The sequence below is a fragment of the Prionailurus viverrinus genome, chromosome C1 (genome assembly GCF_022837055.1).
Source record: "Prionailurus viverrinus isolate Anna chromosome C1, UM_Priviv_1.0, whole genome shotgun sequence".
NCBI classification, from domain to species: domain Eukaryota; kingdom Metazoa; phylum Chordata; class Mammalia; order Carnivora; family Felidae; genus Prionailurus; species Prionailurus viverrinus.
The window spans coordinates 87,373,142-87,388,175 of NC_062568.1; positions in this window are offsets into that span (position 1 = coordinate 87,373,142).

Here is a 15,034-nt window from a genome sequence, read left to right on the forward strand (position 1 = left end):
AATCTAAGTGATCAGCAGGACGCGCGGTGAGCCCAGCGTCCTCCTACGCTGCCATCTTCCCTCATCCTGCTGCAATCGATTCTGTGCATGGATATTATATCCTGCAACTTTGCTGAATTCATGGATCAGTTCTAGCAGTTTTTTGGTGGTTCTTTTGGGTTTTCCATATAGAGTGTCATGTCATCTGTGAAGAGTGAAAGCTTGACCTTCTCCTGGCTGATTTGGATGCCTTTTATTTCTTTGTGCTGTCTGATTGCAGAGGTTAAGACTTCCAATACTATGTTGAATGGCAGTAGCGAGAGTGGACATCGCTGTCTTGTTCCTGACCTTAGGGGGAAAGCTCTCAGTTTTTCCCCATTGAGGATGCTGTTAGTGTTGGGTATTTCATATATGGCTTTTATGATCTTGAGGTGTGATCCTTCTATCCCTACTTTCTTGAGGGTTTTTATCAAGAAAGGATGCTGTATTTTGTCAAATGCTTTCTCTGCATCTATTGAGAGGATCATATAGCTCTTGTCCTTTCTTTTATTGATGTGACGATTCCCCACATGATTGATCCTTAGGAAAATGCAAGTTAAAACCACAGTGAAGTATATTGCATACCTACTAGAGTGGCAAAAATTAAAAATACTCACAATATCAAGTGCTGTCAAAAATGTCTAGCAGCTGGAACATTGATGCATTACTGTTTAGAATGTTAAATGATACTACTACTTTGGAAACTGGCAGATTCTTAAAAGGTCAAACATACGCTTACCATGTAACACAGAAAATCTACTTTCTAGGTATTTACTCAAGAGAAAGGAAAACCAAAGTCCACACAAAGACTTATTCACAATGCTCATGCAGCTTTGTTTGTGGAAGAAAGCCAAATGTCCATCAAGAGGTAAACTGAAAATCACCATGGCACATTCATTCAGTGGCATATTACTCAGAAATAAAAATGACAAACTATGGATACACACAACAACTTGGATGACTTCTAACAATACCCTGTGCAGAAGAAGCCAGATCACCATAGAGTATATAGAGTATGATTCCATTTATATGAAACACTCTCAAAGACAAATGTAATTTTAATGTCAGAAAGCATATCAGTGGCTGCCTGAGGCTTACTCTGAACCAACCCTAAAGCTACATCAGGGCACCAGAGATGTGCTGAACCAAAGCTGTTAGATTTCTATTTCTTTTCAGGCTGGTTCTCCCCTCACTTACACTTCTGTGTAATTCAATGGGTCCCCACTATTGATCCATGAACTAGTGTGCCTTGAACAGGAAAAAAAGGAGACGGGTGGAAGGTTTTTCAAGGTGCTGCATTTATTCAAGTGTGCCTTGAACAGAAAAAAAAGGAGACGGGTGGAAGGTTTTTCAAGGTGCTGTATTTATTCAATTGCAAGTGACTATTCATTATTGTAAAATTATCTCCTTGTAATTTGGTGTTAAAATATTCATTTATTATATGCCATGGTGACAGTCAGTGATGAAGTTGAATTTTTAATTGCCCTTATTTGGCAAAATAGATATTTGACAAGTCTGGTTATTAAAAAGAAGAGGAAAAAGAAGAATTGGAAGAAGAGAATGCAGTAGAATGTCATCTTGTTTCTTGAGGTAGGGAAAGATATCTATTTTTAAAAAATCCATAGAAGTGTAGGGATAAAAACTAGAACAGCAACCATGGAGAAACAAAATAACAAAACCAAACAGAAACTAGGGACTTTGATGACAATCAAAATAAAAGTTTTATGTTAAGTAAGACGCAAGAACTTTTCTCATATGGAAACTATAACAATGAGAACTGTTTAATGTTTAAAATCTTTTTTGAAACACATTTTATTTAGCAAAAAGAAGTAGCATCTATAAAAATGAGTATAGTTTTTGAAAGGACAATTCACATAAGTGGTTATGTAAATTGATTCTTAAACCCACTGCTAATTGACAGAAATGAATATTAAAGCAACCATTAATTACTACTTTAAAATCACCAAATTAGCAGAAGTCACAAGGCAGGTAAGGAGCAGCTAGCAGGAATGTAAAATGCTCCAGCAATGCCAGAGAGAAGCTGACCAGTACTTAATGAGGTTAAGTATGTCTGGAGTGTATGGCCCAGCTCATGAAAATCACAGGGCGTGATGGAGGATTTTCACAGCAGTACTGCTTGTACTAGCAGGCAATTGTGGGCCACCTGAGGGAATGGCCAAGTAAAATGAGGTATATGCATAGGTAGGAACGTAGTCATCGTCAATGAGCTAGATTTACATTACACAGCTTGGAATGATCTCAAAAATAGTGGTGAATAGGGGCGCCTGGGTGGCGCAGTCGGTGAAGCGTCCGACTTCAGCCAGGTCATGATCTCGCGGTCCGTGAGTTCGAGCCCCGCGTCAGGCTCTGGGCTGATGGCTCAGAGCCTGGAGCCTGTTTCCGATTCTGTGTCTCCCTCTCTCTCTACCCCTCCCCCGTTCATGCTCTGTCTCTCTCTGTCCCCAAAATAAATAAACATTGAAAAAAAAAATTTAAAAAAAAAAAGCAAAAAAAAAAATAGTGGTGAATAAAAATAGCAAGAAACATGATACGTAACAATATTGTCTGTGCAAATAAAAGCATATGTAAAACACTCTTGATTTGCAGGGATACAATATGTCTAAATAACCACTCGCTTGGATGAAGTGTGGAAAGGTGAGAAGAGTGATAAAAGGGAAAATGTAATAAAATAAGGATGAAATTCAATAAAACAAGAATATGACCTTCAACATTTTGATGATGAAAGTAAGATGAATTGAAAAGTATGATTAATCTTATAGATGCTACATTTAAAAAATTAATCAAAGACACCACAATAAATTAGTACTCTAGGTTTCCTGTGGGAAGGAGAGAGGGTGAGCTTAATGACCAAAAGTAGCCCTAATGGTCAATCCAGCACTTTTGTAGATCACCACACAGTGCTGTGTATGTTTGTATATTGCTTATCATTAAAGTATGATTTTTCTAATTCTTCTTTAGCTAGTAAACTTCTGCAAGGCTGATTCCCTGGTTCTTCTTTATCCATGATGCTCAACATATCATGTTAAAAATGTTAGGCACTCAATAATATTTAGCTCTTTGGATTCATGGAACCAAAAATCTGGGAGTCTTGTGTCTTCTTTAGTGATTGCAATAGATATATTGCAATGCTAGGCCTGCTGTCATCCTTAAAAATAAATATTCTCTTTCCCTTATATGTTGTTGTCAATTTAGGTTTTTTGCTGGCAAGAGGGAATTTCCCATGCTGGGTATCTTGTGGCACTTCTGCTGCTTTATGTGTGTTTGGTGATACCCTTGAGCCCTAATAGGTAGTCTCACAGGAGTTTCATATTCTTTTTTGGGATATAAAAAAAAATGTTTGTGGGCTTTTTCTCCTATAGAACCTCTCATCCCCTCTTCTCCCACCACACAACTGACTTCCATTTCTCGACTATGTTCTGGATGTTTTATTTCTGTTCTTCCTCTATGTGTTCCAGTGGTGGTCATTTGAGTAGTGGGGACCAGTGTAACAAAGAGGAAGTGGAAAATAAATTGACCACTGGTTAAAGAACTGTTTACAGAGGGACTATACGTGAGGGCTTCATATCCTCTCCACCCTAAAATGCTGCTGCTTGTATTGTCAGGGCTGCAACTGGCCAGCAGCTAGACATATGCTCTACGCGGGATATTTCTGGGAATGAGGTTCTCTGGCTTACTGAAACCTCAGGAGTTAGTTGGTAATATGAACTCAAAATGTAATTTGGTTTTTGCTATCTAGAAATAAAGCAAGCATGATTAAAACTAGTATCACCAACCCCATCCTCACAAATATTTTGCCTTTATATTTTAGTCACTACTTAAAGAGAATGAAAAAAAGAAGGACATAAATGCCTTCCTTAGCAAGAAATATTGATCTCAGATTCTCCTATTTTTTCTCAGCTTCCACGTACAGGGAAATACCTGATAGCCACTAGAGACTCAGAAGTGGTGAAGATTGAGCAGAGAAATGTACAAAAGTATTAGTGTTGATGAGAAACGATCAGAAAAAAAAAGACAATGCCATACCCTTAGAGAGAAAGTGAGATTCCTCACAACCACAGGTTGGGAACCAGTATTCATCTGATTCTTGTAGACCCAGCATCTGTGTATATAGGAGGAGCCCTGACATTCAGACCACATTGTCTCATACTTTTTAGCCAATTCATATGAGTGGGGTTCAGGCTTACCAATCCATTTTATGACAAAGTTCTCAATCTATTCCCTTAGGCTTGAAAATATGTTTGAATGTGATAACCCTTTTTTTCTCAGGGTTTGATCCCTGGCTTTTATATTTCATCCATTGTATGAATACTATGAACTGTAACATAGCTAACCCACCAGACTGTAACCCCCAGCACTTACTTTCCTCATGTCAGTGTTGACTAGGGTTTATCCTGGGTCCACTGTATCCCATGAACATTGCCAGTTTATCTGCCCTTCTCAAACACACACCCTTACTGGTGAATCAACCTCCATTCAGGTTAGCCTCCTACTTTCAATCCTTCAGTTGTCCTCCTCCTTTCATGCTTGCTGAATTATATCACAGGATTTGGATTTATCAGTTTATCAGGAAAAAAAAAAGACTTATAGCAGAAGACTTTGTCAGAGGTAGACGTTGGGTATTTGATTATAATTTACCTAACTGAATTTGGTGAATGGCTAACAACATACAAATTGATCCTGTTTCGAGTCCAGAAGGTGTTTCATTCTTCTTAGTTTATTTCAGAATCATGAGTTTCGTGGGTTTCTCTTAAGGACATGCACAATAATTTATAATAATCGAGTGCTTATGAAATGGATTTCATCAAATTCTCCAGTTGACATCAAGTGGTCAGATGAAGAGTTTATTCCAAAGGGAATCAGGTGTCAGTCTTTTACTACAGAGATGGGGCCTGTACAAGGGTTCTCATGGGTAGAGCTAATGACAGTGGCTATAGAGACCCAAGGAGAGCTCAATGTCTTTTGAATAACTTGTCTTTAGTATTTTTCACATGATCAGTCAGAGTTCTCAATTATTCAAGTAACTAATCTCCATGAAGGGAATATCTTCTAAAAGATATTATGTAGTTTTATTTTTTTTAAGTTTATTTATTTATTTTGAGAGAGACAGAGACAGTGCGAGTAGGGGAGGGGCAGAGACAGAGAAGGAGAGAGAGAATCCCAACCAGACTCTGTGCTGTCAGCTCAGAGCCTGATGCAGGGCTTGAACAGATAAAACTGTAAGACCGTTACCTGAGCCAAAACCAAGAGTCAGACGCTTAAATGACTGAGCCACACAGGCGCCTCTAAAACTTATGTAGTTTTAGTTGAAGCTTCAGTAACTTTTAAATTTTCTTTGATTAAAAAAATCTAATTACTGTGATGGACATTCTTTTTGAACAACTACTAGTGCAGTTTTAGGAACTGAAGAACAATCCAATGTCATAGTGACTTTGTAGTCTCTGTCCTCAAAGGACAACCACATTTGTGGGTAAGACAGTAAATGAATGAATACTTTATCAATGTAATGTAGTAAGTGGTTACAGAACAATCTACAAATGTGATCCACAAGTTCTTCCAACCGTGCAAAGAAAATGTAAATTCCTTTTCTTTCTGTAACTTCATTTTCACTGCACTCCCATCTCACCAGGACAACTGGATATTCTAACCTCAGTTTTCAGGGATTCTCATACATCTTTCATTATGTCCTGTTCTGTGGCCTTGAAACTGGGTCCAAAGGCATACAGGCTACTTCCATGGACTATGTTAGTATATTCCTTGATATTTGGCCAACCTCCACTGCTTTTGAGCTATAGGCCACAGGAATCTTTGCTGAGGTTGCCAATGTTTGTCTATTCTAGAGGTTTTCTATGCTGACTGAAAAATATCAGTGCCTGACTTCCACTCCTACAGATACTAATTCAGTTAGTTTTCGGATAACATTCTGGGATAAGGGTTTTGGTTTTTTTTGTTTTTTGTTTTGTTTTGTTTTGTTTTGTTTTGTTTTGTTTTGTTTTGTTTTTAAGTTCCCCAGGTGACTCTAACATGTCATTCAATTAAGAAGCACTGGCTTGGGGGCACCCATACCACTTCTATGTCATTAGTGCTTCCAGGGCCAGCTGGAATGTCCCCTTTCTCCTTTCTTTCTACTCCAGCCTAGAGTAGTCTTTCTTTTTTGTAGGGAAAAATATTTGGAGGCCTTCTTCTGGACCCTACAATTTAGTGGGCCCCATATCGCAAGGACATACCTTGTGGTTGCATCTCTTATTTGGGACCTGGAGGATTGTGCTGGCCAACAGTGGCCTCTAAGCATCCACTCTTTTGACTAATGTCCTCAAGGCATCAGGAGATGCTTCTCCACATTTCTTTCCCTATGTTCTGGAAAGTAAACATAACTGTGTCCAAATGACAGTAATGGTTATACATTGTGCCACTGCTTAAGTCAGAGGCACTGCTCAGGTGTGCCTGGAGGATTTGAGCTGTGAAAGGGCGTGGGTAAGAGAAAAAAACAACAACTTTTGATTCTTTCTGTCAGACAGATAGATTGAAATGAATTCTTGTCTAATGAGGTAGTAAGTACCACTTCCTAGTAGTTTTTGAATGACTGTTGTCTCACTTCTCTGTCTAACCCATGGTTCTGGAGAGTCTCAGGAAATTATTTTATATTTACAGAATTTGATATTTCATGGTGGCTGAGGGACATTCTGCAATATTAAACAGTTTATATTGCTCTTGAATTTGTTGAGTATGTAGATCTGTAAAAGTGTGATGCATCTCAACTTTTTACATTAGCAAGTAGGTGGAAGTTGACTAGACTTGTACATGGTTGAATTTTATAAAAATATTTAACGCATTTTAATCAAATTTTCAAAATTAGACTAAATAGTACTAAGAGATCATTTTTATTTAAACATTTACTCTTTGTTTGTGTCTTAGTCTGTTTGGGATGTTGTAACAAAATACCACAGACTGGGTGGCTTATAAACAACAGAAATTTATTGCTCAAAGTTGTGGAGGCTGGAAGTCTGAGACAGAGGGCCAGTGTGGTCAGGTGAGGGCTCTCTTCCAAATTGCAGACTTCTGGTTGTATTCTCACTTGGCAGAAGGGGCTAGGGAGCTCTGTGGAATCTTTTTTTTTTTTTTTAATTTTTTTTTTCAACATTTATTTATTTTTGGGACAGAGAGAGACAGAGCATGAACGGGGGAGGGGGCAGAGAGAGAGGGAGACACAGAATCGGAAACAGGCTCCAGGCTCTGAGCCATCAGCCCAGAGCCTGACGCGGGGCTTGAACTCACGGACCGTGAGATCGTGACCTGGCTGAAGTCGGACGCTTAACCGACTGCGCCACCCAGGCGCCCCTGTGGAATCTTTTTTAAAAGAGCACTAAATCCATTCATGAGGGCCCTATCCTCACGATCTCATCATTCCCCAGAGGCCCTACCATATACTAATACCATCACCTTTGGGGGTAAGTATTTCAACATATGAATAGAGGGGAAGGACACAAACATTGAGATCATAGCAGTTTGTTATAATTTGTATTTTTTATCTTATAGATAATTTTGAATATTTTAGAAAGAAATAACTTTTGAAAATATTTTTTATTATTTAATAGACTTTATTTTTTTAGAACTGATTTAAGTTCACAAAAAATAGAGTTCCCATTTAACACCCTGCCCCCATATAGGTGCAGTTTTGTCAATTTATTGACATCCTGCACCAGAGTGGTACATTTGTTACCATCAAAGGACTTATATTAACGCATCATCATCACCCAAAGTACATAGTTTACATTAGGTTTCACTCTTGGTGTTCAGCAGTTTATGAGTTTTGACAAATGTATAATGACGTGTATCACCATCATAGTATCACACAGAGGGTGTCTGGGTGGCTCAGTCAGTTAAGTGCCTGATTCTTGATTTCAGCTCAGGTCATGATCTCACAGTTATGGGACTGAGCCCTGCATTGGACTCCATGATGAATATGGAGTATGCTTAAGATTCTCTCTCTCTCTCTCTCTCTCTCTCTCCCCCTCCCTCTTCCTTTTCCCTGCTCACATTCTCAATTTCTCTCTTTCAAAAATATAAAATAATAATAATATCACAGAGAAGTTTCACTTCCGTAAAAATCCTCTATGTTCCACCTATCCTTCTCTCCCTCCTCTTTAACCACTGGCAACCACTGATCTTTTTACTCTCCTCCATAGTTTTCTCTTTTCTAGAATGTCTTAAACTTGGAATCATACAGTGTGTAGACTTTTTAGAATGGCTTCTTTCCCTTTGTAGTATACACTTAAGATACCTCTATATCTTTTCATGGATTGATAACTCATTTGTTTTTAGAGCTGTATTCCATTGTCTGGATGTACCACAGTTTATCCATTCACCTATTGAAGGACATCTTGGTTGTTTTTAAGGTTTGGCAATTATGAATAAATTTCCTATAAATATTTGTGTGCAGGTTTTTGTGTGAATGTAAGTTTTCACTTATGTAAATACCAAGAAGTATAATTGCTGTATTGTGTCATAAGACTATGCTTAGTTTGTAAAAAACTACCAAGCTGACTTCAAAGTGACCATATCATTTTGTATTTCCACTAGTAATGAATGAGGGTTCCTGTTGCTCTACATCCTCACCAGCATTTTATGTTGCCAGTGTTTTGGATTTTGGCCATTCTGATAGATGTATAATGGTTTCTTATTGTTGTTTTAATTTGCAATTCCCCAAAGACATTGTTGAACATCTTTTCCATATGCTTATTTGCCATCTGTATATCTTTTTTGGTGAGGCATCTGTTCAGTGCTTTTGCCCATTTTTAAATGAAAATAATTTATTTTTTCATTTTTTTACAGTTAAATTTACATTTTTTATGAAAATATATTCAAATTTTATAGACCGAATACAATTACATTCCATTTTTTAATTACTGTCAACAGAACAGAAGTTTTGTGAAAATCCTTATTAAAATAACTTAATTAGTGATTATAATAATCTAAAGGCAAGAAAAATATAGTTTATGAAGAAATTAGATAATAGTTTATAACTTATGTGTGTCCATATTTATTATTAATCCAAATATCATTGGCATATGAATAGAACAATCAGATATACACAAAGTATAGTTATTCAGTTATCTTTGATATTTTGTAAATATCCAATCACTGAAAACTGTAACTTTACACACAGTTGTCATTGTAAAGGTAAATTTTCAAAGTGAGAATAAAATGTTTTGTTTACATGTTTGATAACTTTAGTTATAATTTTTACATATTTCCAAATGTCTTGGGCCCCAGCACTGTTAGGGTTGGGACTAAACCCTGTTATTCCCACACTGATAAAGAAAATTTGTTGTGCGCCAGAATACCCCACTACAGGGGCTTCTAAAAGAAAGGACCTGTCTTTCCTTGGTCCATAAGACCATTTTTTGTTTTCCCCCCACTACATCCTTCTACTGAGGCTGTGGGCACAGACTCAAACATCTGATTGAATAAGGAAAAAAGGGACAGAGAAAATACAGAAATATAAACCTACTTTTTAAAAGATTACTATTTATAAACATTACCTTAGCATACATTGATAAAAGTATGAGCAGTATATTATGGTAGCACAGAGAAACAGTAGTGGCAAGCACTCCAGATACATAGTCAGTTTAGGGACATTCTGTTGCGATTTGCAGTTAAGTTTAAAAAAATTTTTTTTAAGGTTTATTCATCTTTCAGAGACAGAGAGACAGAGCGTGAGCAGGGGAGGGGCAGAGAGAGAGGGAGACACAGAATCTGAAACAGGCTCCAGGCTCTGAGCTGTCAGCACAGAGCCCCACGCGGGGCCCGAACTCACAGAGGGCAAGATCATGACCTGAGCTGAAGTCTCACGCTCAACCGACTGAGCCACCCAGGCACCCCTGCAGTTAAGTTTTTAAGTGACTTTTTAGATTATGGATCATGGGCCCTGAATGCTGTGATGCTAATGCACCAAAGAGAACACAAGATGATCAGTTAGGACTCAATATAAAATAATAAAATGAAATACACACCCCCCCCCCCACATATATATAGATCACATATATTTAAGTAATAAATATTCATATTTTTGAAGATTATGCTTATGTCCACATAAGCATATTTTACTACTCTGGTTGTAAAATCAAAAGTTTGGAAATCAGTGAAGAAATTTCTCAATATGTGGTTTGCAGACTACCTGCAGACTACCTCTAATGCATGAGAGTCTCTAGGGAGAATGGGTTTCTGTAACAAGCATTGTAGGTTCTTGTGCATGCTGAAGTTGGAAAACCATTGTGAATAAGGTTTAAGGAAGATTGTTCCACCACACTATGGAGCAAGTAGAGGACCAAGAAACTGAAGGTAGAAACCTTCATGGTTTGACCACCAGGTGGTGAATGCCTGCTTTAAGGGGAGTGTAAGTGGGAACAGGAGGAAGGATGGATACAAAAAAGAATGTGAAGATAAACTAGATAAACTTATTGTCCTGATACAGGGGGGTTAGTATGAATAAATCTCAGAGTCAACATTTTGAGGGATTATTTCTTCTAATAAGCTATCTAGTGGCCTGCTCTCCTCCTCCCCTCCCACCCCCCACCCCCAATTTATAGGCCCATTGAGAGTAAATGATTTGCCCAAGGTTACACATCTACATAGGGACAGACTGTAAAATAGAAATCAAGCCTTTTGATGCCAAGGCCAATAGTCTGGCCATTGAAATATAAGTCACATATTTCCAGGTTTTAAGACTCAATGACTGAGAGAATTGGCCTGCCTTTTAATATTTTATTGAGATTGTGTATGTGTTACACGATGGACACTGTGTTAAGTGCTGGGATTACAGTGGTGAATACAATAAATATGCTCCCCATGGGGCTCACTGTCTGGTTGATATAATGGTACTACTAATGCCAAAAAAAAGTTCTTAGGAGTAGGAGGTTGATATGGTGATGGGAATGTGGTAAGTTATTTTAACAGGTTAGTTTTGGACATGATAGATTTGAATGTCTATGTTCCATGTACAGCAAATTGACTGGTTCTCCCCACAAACTATATGTACATGTTCATTTATGTATAGTGTATAGGTTAAGAAAACAAAACCTTCCTTAGGTGTTTTTTCAGATAAGGGCAAGAGAAGAGTAAATAGTGAGGAGAAGATTTATCACATCCATTAAAAATACTGAGTTTATAGCAAGTGACCTCTGGACTATGGAGAAGAATATAAGGTTGTTTTACCCGATGGAACAAAGTTGCAGGTTTTTGACATGATTTTTATCATTACTGAAGTATATCTGTCTCCTGTAAAATGTGTCTTGTCTCCAGGATGGGTTATTTTTAAAAAATTCTATCTTTTGGAAAAAGGCAGAGCACAAAAGCAGTATGAGCTGTTTGCAGCAGAGACTCTGTAAATTGGCCATTAACCAGGTTTCCTCATAGAGATAGGCAGCATGCCTTTGGCCCACCTTGTGTGGGGAATAAGAAAATGAATTAACTTGGACATGCTTTGGATGATTTTCAGCATGAAAACTGATATCCATAGGCTTGAAATGAACTTACTCTCTAAATATTAGCACTCAAAAAAGTTTAAATGAAAATACTCTGTGACAATTCAAAGATAGAACACTGAAAAATAATAAAATTAGAATCATTTCAGAGAATTTAAAAAGACATGTTGAACAAAATAACCTTGGTTGGAAGTGGGCATAGCTATGACTGTGGCAGCTTGGATATACGTCTGAGAGACTTTAGCTTATAAAGAAAATTTCCATGTTTGGGGAGAAGTTAGTTTGTTTGTTTTTAATATGCTCATATAGTATAATTTACTTTTTTTGTTCTCTCAAATCAGGAAGAATAAGCATCAAGGAAAAATTTGAAAACTAATATTTCCTAACTTACTAGTAGCAAAAAAGCCTTAATGCCTTTTACCATTCTGAGTATTGAATACTAAAAAATATAATAAAGACATGAAATCAAGTTCTATATGATTGCAGAGGAGTAGACACACTTTTATTTCTTCTTGGTTTATAACTTGGGTTTAAAACCAAGAAAGAGAGGGGTGCCTGGGTGACTTAGTGGGTTAAGCACCTGACCTTTGATTTTGGCTCAGGTCATCATCTCATGGTTTGTGAGATCAAGCTCTGCATCAGGCTCTGTGCTGACAGTGGGGAGCCTGCTTGGGATTCTGTCTCTCCCTCTTTCTCTCTGCCCCTCCCCAGCTCTCTCTCTCTCTCAAAATAAATAAGCTTTTAAAAAAAAACAAAAAAGAGAAAGAAGAGAAGGAGGAGGGAGGAAGGGGAAAGAGGAATATTTTGATAGAGATTTCTAATTTTTTTGAAGATTTTCTCTTTTCATTAATTTAGAGAACAGGGGCACAATTTATTCTGTGTTGTTCTACTGTGATTCTGATTTTACCTCTATAGGGATACACTGTATCAACTACTATTAGTTTTATCTAGAAGTCTGTTTTTCTCATAATGGGACATTATGTTGATATAACTAATAATGCCCATAAAAGAAATAAATTGTTCTCATAGTAAATGAGATAAAAGTAACTTATCAAATGTTTATACAGTAGTAAGTGTTACAGTTTGTAAAACACTTTTTATATTTTTAATTATTGATATTTATTTATGAGAATAATTTTCCATTTACCAATTGTCATTAATTCTGACAGCTTATGGTTTATGTGCTCACTTAGGCATGAGATAATGACTTTAGTTAACAAATTGTAGTATTCCTACTGAATTTTCTAGATTTACCTCAGAAATTTGGCATTATGCAAAGTTATGAACTAGAGGAAAGGATTTTCCTGAGAACATAACTCTTTTTATCCTTTAAATTTTTTTTTAATTTTAATTCCTATACTGGAATTAAACATAATGTTATATTAGTTTCAGGTGTGCAGTATAATGATTCAACAGTTCCATATTTCACCTGGTGCTCATCATGACAAGTGCAATCCTTAATCCCCATCACCCATTTAACCCATCCCCCACTCTCCTCCTCTTTGGTAACCATCAGTTTGTTCTCTGGGTTTAAGAGTCTGTTTCTTGATTTGTCTGTGGAGAAGAGAACTCTCAACAGCCTAACAGAACTATGACCAAATCATGCATGATCATAAGCCTGTAGACTTGCCATCACTGAGTAGGTAAGTGGGAACCTCAGAGATACAGCTTAAAGGAGTGCTGAGCAGACCATTAGTGAGGACTTTGTTGTCTGGGAGTTTGCAGTTCTAAAGGATAATTAATGTATCTCTTCACTTCACCATAGCCCAGAGCCCTAATCACTAGTGAAAATAATATACTCTATGGATTTGCCAATATTTAACAATATTTCTCAGAATAAGTTTATATGTTTATCAAGAAATACCCATGGGTGCTGCTTAAAAGTACTTACAGTTCTCTAATGAAGTCACTCGGCAAAGACTTGTCATGCTCTGATTAGCTTATTAGTTCATTCTGGATCTGATAGAGAGTTTTGGGGCATTGTCTGTCAACTTGCTAGGAATTAGGACAGCAAATGCCTTTGAATTGTCTTTGCTCATTTAACCATATCTCTACAGATGTTCACTATTTTAATATGTCTTTTATTTTGAAAGGACACTCTTTGTGTAATCAATTAGAGATGTACAATTCTGAATAAATAGAGAAGTTTGTAAGTAGATTAAAATGCTAAAGAAACATACTTCCCCCTCAAATGAGTGTTGACTTGCATATCAACACATGATTAATTCTGAGTGTCAAAAGATCATTTCAGGCTCCCTAGTTAGTTCATGCAGTGATGATAAAAAATTACACAGTGTAGTTTCTGAAGGCAGCCCATAATAATAATTTAGCTAGTACTTAGGTTATTTACAAATGATCATAAATTACTTTTTATGTAAGAATGGAAATATGACAGAGCTGCTTTAAGGTTTAAATTATTTAAAATAATTATGTAGGAACATTAGTGGTACTTTCAAGAAGTGTAATCCAAAACTCAACTTTCATTATTTGTTTTCCCTAACTCCTGTCTACTCTTGATGCTCTTCTTACTTAATGAGTTAGTGAGATACCAATAGACTGCAATAAAAAGACACTACACTTTTGAGATAGATATAGGCTGCAGCACTGGGTAGCTACAAGTGGTGCCATTCATAAAATAGGTTCTGTGAATGACATTCCCTGGAGCTGTGCAATATACAACATGGGTGACCATACGTAGTAGCTCTGAGGTAGACTAATGTTGGAGACCTAATTAAATAGGGTTGGGCAAAGTTCCTGAGTCTCTTTGAGCCTTTACTTCCTTCTTTATAAAATGTAGATTATTTTACTTACCAGATATGGTTATTTTGTCAATTACAAAAGAATTTACTACCAGGGGGACCTGGGTGGCTCAGTCAGTTAAGCATTCGACTCTTGATTTTGGCTCAGGTCATGATCTCACAGTTGTGAGATGGAGCCCTTTGTCAGCATGGAGCCTCCTTAAGACTCTCTCCCTCTGCCCCTCCCCATCTTGCACTCCCTCTCTCAAAAAATAAAAAATTAAATTTAAAAAAATTAAAAGAATTTACTACCAGACACAGCTCTTTTGTGAAGATGGTGTTTTATAAGGGTTTATTACCATAACAGTACTTAACATAGTACCACTGCATAGTAGGTGCTTAACAACTGTGAACCCAGAAAGTAGGTAAATGAGACAAGGTAAACGTACTTGGCTGTAACATCTCAACAAGTTAATAAGAAGAGTGAAAAAGATGGTATTCACTTAGCGTCTAAAACTTAAAAGAAAGGAAAAATGAAATCAATCTGGAAAAGATGGCATAAGCATTTGTGTGGTACCTGAGGTTTGTTTCAGGTACTGACTGCAGGCCTTAAGAAGGCAAGTGACAGAGAATGGAAATATGCATCTTATCAGATGTTTGAAGCCTTCAAATATTTTAAATTAGTTCTGTTTATGTTTCATGGCAAATAGCAAAAGTAAATCAGGGAGTGGTTGGTGCTTTCCATTTTGGGCTTAAAATTCTCTCAGAGTAATACAC